This window comes from Pezoporus flaviventris, unplaced genomic scaffold (assembly GCF_033815535.1).
Source record: "Pezoporus flaviventris isolate CSIRO_AGI_PZ_B2104156 unplaced genomic scaffold, CSIRO_AGI_Pfla_v1 ptg000002l, whole genome shotgun sequence".
Classification (NCBI taxonomy): domain Eukaryota; kingdom Metazoa; phylum Chordata; class Aves; order Psittaciformes; family Psittacidae; genus Pezoporus; species Pezoporus flaviventris.
Genome location: NW_026892550.1, coordinates 57,312,047 through 57,318,134, shown reverse-complemented (window position 1 = coordinate 57,318,134; position 6,088 = coordinate 57,312,047).

Here is a 6,088-nt window from a genome sequence, read left to right as displayed (position 1 = left end):
CACATTCCTACCATACAGTACTGAACCTTAGATTTCACATTCTCAAGAACCCCTCATCTTTCTAAATATTTACTCATCTGAAACTTGAATCCAAGTCCTACTTTTCATCATTTCAGAAACATCCCAGTATCTTAAAAGTCAACACACGATATATTATTTGTTAAATTAGACACCAGTTCACAAAATGTTCTCAAAATCAAGCAATGCAGCATTTGAGTTGAAAAAAAATAATGTAAGTGATAAGCTCCCATTAATGGTTACAACTATTTGAATGAGTGTAAGTTGCTGGCCAGCTTTCTTCAATGAAATTACAGCGTGGCAAAAGTCCGGGAAATAGGAATCCAACAGTATAAAAAGGTGAAACACACATAATGTAACATTAGCTCTTCTATGGAGACAAAACATGAGTTCAATTCAGAGCAGATGCTGAGGAGAACCTGATCACATCCCTGTGTCACACTTGACATGGAGGACTAAACCACAGTTTATACTTTGAATTACTCAATTGTGAAGAACACAAAGTGGAAGAAAAAGAAGAAAACTGACATGCCATCACCACAGTTGACAGACACATCTGGATATTATGAAAGCAAAATATTTTAAACAGGACTTCCAGTTCTCTCGCACAAGCATACATTAGATGGGCTAAGCATGTGGGAAGCTGCACGGCACATGATGAATGAAAAAAATCAAAATCAGTTTTAAGAGGAACAGATTTCAATACAGTCTTCCAGAACAAAGCTGCCATACTATCTTTATTATGGTTCACTGGGGAAATTGAAGGAAGGGAGAGGAGGGAAAGAAGGAAAGGAAAGGAAAGGAAAGGAAAGGAAAGGAAAGGAAAGGAAAGGAAAGGAAAGGAAAGGAAAGGAAAGGAAAGGAAAGGAAAGGAAAGGAAAGGAAAGGAAAGACATAAGCAGCTCTGGCAGCAGTCTGACATTTCCTGAGAGTCTGCTGAGCAATATGACCCAAAAGATTTCTCACATCTGGGACTTGGGGAGCATCATGGCATAACTCACCTCATGGTCCAGAACTTTTTTAAGAATCTACCATTCAAGCAGCCCTGCAACAAACCTTTTCCCAAGGAGATATTTAAAGTGCGGATCTGCAAAGCAAAACCTTAGCAAGCTGTCCTAGCATCCCTGGCAAAGAAAACCAAAAAAGGTTTCAGTAGTGGTAATTTGGAAGCAATGGAACACTTTACAAATTTGGCACAATTTACAAAACTCAGACTTTGTCAAAGCTATTCTGGCTTTTTTCTTCATATCTTAAGGCAGTAAAGTTGTTGATCTTGGATAGAAACCTGCTTTTAAGATTTGTAAGAATGATTTGATTCCTCATGAGAACTGCAAGAATTGCATTTGATGGACTAAGAACAGAGGAAAGACTGCAACTCTGGCCTACTTCTTGCAAGATTAACATTTGAAAAATACGATTTGCCTTCTCTGACAAAAACAGCCTGAAAGGAACACAGTAAACATAGATGTCTTTCTTCATTACAGTACCTTAACAGTGGTAATATATAACAAATTAGCTGCAAACTTGCTGTCCAATTCAATATTGAAAATAATACATCATATCAATGTACCATCAGTTTGTTTACCGAGTTTGATTTTTCTCCACTGGAAACAACAAAAACAACTTGGAAGACATTCAGGGCAGAGGAATGAAGATGAGCATTTTGTTGGACTGACACCGTGACAGCCACAGAAAGAACACAAAACATTCCACAAATATTTGAAGGGTGCAAACACTAAGGAGAAAAACAACATACAGGGGAAGATGACAAACATACGGCAAGAAAATATGTGGCTTGGGAAGTACATCTGCAATATCCACTAGCAGCAATATAAATCATCAAAGTTACCACTGCATGCTTAAGTGAGTAAACAGTCTCTTGCTTAGACAACAAGAACAAGCACCACCTTTCCACTGCCCAGCAAAAGCCCTCAGGTGTTCGGTGAGGTGTTCCTTCAGCTGTTCAGACATGCAGGTACACCATTTGGTGCAAGTTCATTTTTTCCACACACAACACCTTCATCCAAATTTGTACTAGAAAAAAAAAGATGGTCTGAATAGTTTTCAAACATCTCTATCATCCTGATGACTACCATCCATAAACACAAACCTGTTCATGAGGACCCTATACATAAACAGAAAATGTAGATTCCTGAAGACATGTATTTTACAGTTTAGCCAAAAGATTTCTCTGTATGACTACTGCCAGTTGCTTCAGATTTCCCACGTTTTGAGCTTTGCATGATTTCACATCAAGCTCAAAATCTTAAGTGTGGTTCTGAATTTATGAAGATACAGCACTTCAGGAAAACGCACCTTAGTATCCCTCAATGCTAATGTCCTCCGTATGTGAAGAAATCATCCCATTGTTACAGCATTTTTGACTAAGACAGCATCTAACTTGTGCAGGTCAAAACCAAGGATTTAAGCATACAAACAAACCTGCGAATGCATGCTGGACAAATCAGCAGGAATGCCATGAACTATACAACGTTCTTTGCAGGAAGTTTTCCTCTTTCGAATGGTAGATTGACACAAACAACTGGAATAACCATAAAATGAGTTCCACATATTTCAACTTACTACTGGCTTTCTACTACATTTATCTGACTCTTGGTTTATGGGTATGTGCTGTATTTTTCTCAGCAATACTTTCTCTGACCTTTTTATTTGGTTTCAGGAGATACTGAACATGATATAAATGGAAGCTTTTGTTTGAGGAAAAATTACATCAGCTATCAAAAGCCCACAGCAGATGTATCTTGAGGTCATGAACCCAATCTCTCATGCAATCAGAATGCCAAGACACTGTCAGCAGCACTTAGGATAACAACAGTACTAAGTCCAATAGTAATAGCTTTTTTTGAAAGAAAGGTGTGTCAAACTCTATTGGTAAAACAGTATGAATTGTGGACCTGCTGACACTAACCTCTACAGCAGGTCAACACACTGAACAACAGTTAAGTCCAAAAACCACTGAAGGCACCTATCCATACTTAACTGTTCCCAGTTTTCTGCACAGCAGCTGCTGCATTTTCTAAGCATTCTGGCAATTTTTAAGAACCTGTCTGAAAACAAACATGGCAAACTGCTAAACATGCTGCAGGGTAGAGATGATAAAAGATGCTCAGTGGAAATGACCCACCATTTCACCATGTGCGAGGAACGTGTTCACCCTAAACTTGTCCATGAAATTCTCAGAGCCCCCTCCTGTGTTAAACATGTACCACATACACTACCTGACCAAATGCACATAGTAATGAAGTAGTATTCTTTCTGGTCCATTGTACACAGAGGCTCCAATTACAACTAGCTCTCAGGTATGTTACAAATACAAGACACTTGGAAGCTTGTCTTCTGCTGTTTCCAGAGGACTTTGTTTTTATTTGCCAGCCCTGCACACCCACATAGGGCCAGTAAAAATTTGGCTGTCAATAAGAATGATAAAATTTTGCTGTTATTATAGCATATATGTATTCAGCCATCTAAAAACCTTACAAGAGCTCATCGTACTTTGGTAACAACTAAAAACTTTTCTGATTAACAGATTCTCACTTTAGCTGCAAATCCCACAGCAAAATTAGCATAACTACGCAAAAACCTGTAAGTTATCCTGAAGACCTTACTCAATTTAACTTTTTTTCCCCCACCCCAAATACTCAAATTAATGCAGCATTTTTTTAAAACACCACCTTGATCTATTCAGTGTTTTCCCAAATTCTACAGCAAGGCAAAAATCAGTATTTTACTTGGCTGTGCTTGATGTTTGTGACCTATAACACAATATGTTTTCCTGACTGATGGAGAGAATTTTGCTTACAAGAAAACAACTTGCAAACTGTTCACATTTAACATTTCCTTTTCACAAATGCCATAGGAAGTTTAACAGCCGTTTAGAAGTGCACATTCACGTTACCAAATCACATAAAGCATGACTATTAACAAGCAGCAAATACACTGAACTGCCACCTTGGGTAAAGGGAAGCACTGCAAAAGCTGGGAGGCATGGCAATTATTGATTTTCTACCACAGAGATTTTTTTCCCCAGCTCTGCAAAAGGCCTCTTTTCATTTAAATTTCTTACCAGTATGGACAACAAGAATAACAATGTTTAAAACAATCCAACATTTCAAGGGTGCAGGCTGAAGTGTCATATTTTTTCTGTTCTCCTGGTTTCAGCTGGGACAGAATTATTTTTCTTCGTAATAGTCTGTGCAGTGCTGTTTTAGCTTTAATCTGAGAAAAATGCCGATAACACACCGATGTTTTAGTTGTTGCTCAGTAGCACTTACCCTGGTCAAGGACTTTTCAGTCTCTCAGGCTCTGCCAGTGAGGAGAGGCACAAGATGCTGGGAGGGAGCAGAAACAGGACATATGACCCAAACTAGCCAAAGGGGTATTTCACACCACGGAACATCATGTTCAGTACAGAAACTGCAGGGAGCTGACCATGAGGGGCCGACCACTGCTCAGGGACAGGCTGCGTATCAGTCAGCAGGTGGCGAGCAGTTGTGTTGTGCAAGAATCAATCACATACATTTGAAGTTCATCTTTTAGCTGTTAAATGTTGCCATGTCAAACAAAAAAAAACAGTTATAATTCACTCACAATGCCAAATTTGAGCCCAGATGCTACTAGCACTTGCTAGCAGCAACAGATCTGTTCTTTCAGAGTCTCTAAGAAAAGCAGCTCTGATATATCTATAAAGTAAAAACACATGCAAGAAAAATACTGCCTCCTTGTTCATGAATTCCTTGTCTGAACACCAGCTTACCAATTCAATCCTGTCTTAAGTGTACAAGTGTTAAGACCAAGGCTTTCTTCCCCATTTCCCAACTCCAGAGGCTTTAGTATTATTCTTCCATCACTAAAACACCTACCATGAAATTTTTTTCAATCTCTGCATCTTCCTTGACTTTTTTACAAATTTCATGACCAGAACAATCAGCCATTCTAATGTCACAATGGAGCACCAAGGCCTTGATGAGATGCTACTTAATAGTAGTGTATTATTTGTTTTTCATTCCAAACACAATTTAAACCAACAGACTGACACTTTTATTATACTATATGACATAGCACATATATATGAAACAAACTCAGTAAACATCCCATTACATAAAATATACTCAAACAAACCCAAAACCAAACAAAACCACATCACCCCAACCAAACAGTAATTATACTGTGTACTCTTTTGTCCCAGGATGGAAAATGAGTATCCTCTGTCTCACCATCACCATCTTGGAACTCAGTGACCTTTTCATGTCAGCTTGGTGAAAACTAATGTATTTTCACATAAGCTTTCAGCTAAAACATCCAGTCTTCCTGCAGAGTTGTTTCAGCACCACCACCACCACCAAAAATACGACAAGTTGCAGCTTAAAAAGCTCTGTAAAATTTTAAAAGGCCACTTAACGGGGGAGAAATTACAGGATCATGTCATGATTTTCACACTACTTTACTTCTTCCTACCTTATTAGCCTCAAATATTCTGCAAATGAGGCAAAACACACAGTTTCTTTTTGTTTCACTTCCAGTGAGTCTCAGAACAAACTATTTGCTCATATCAGTTTCCAAGCATTCTGTCTAGGCATCCAAGTTTACAAAGTAGAAATACCATTCAAGCCTCCTTGTTTTTAAACGTACACAAATCAAGAAGCTTGGTTAATAGACCTTGTCTCTATGATTATTTCTTGATGTTCTTGACACGGAGCATCCCCACAGAAATTGTGGATGCCCCCTCCCTGGAAGTGTTTAAGGCCAGGTTGGAGGGGGCTTTGCGCAACTGATCTAGTGGAAGGCATCCTTGCCCATGGCAGGGGGTTGGAACTGGATGATGCTTAAGGTCCCTTCCAAACCAAACCATTGTGTCATTCTATGTTTTCCAGTAGATCATCTTTTTGTTTTTACAATAAGACTTCAACCCTTTCCTTGCTAATCGTCTGCAGCAGATGCTAAAAAGCTGAGCTTCTGCATGCTTCTGAACACATACACACATACACAAGTCTACTTTTTCCATACCTCCAGCAACACACACAGCTTGTTTCTGAGCTCAGATTTTCATCCT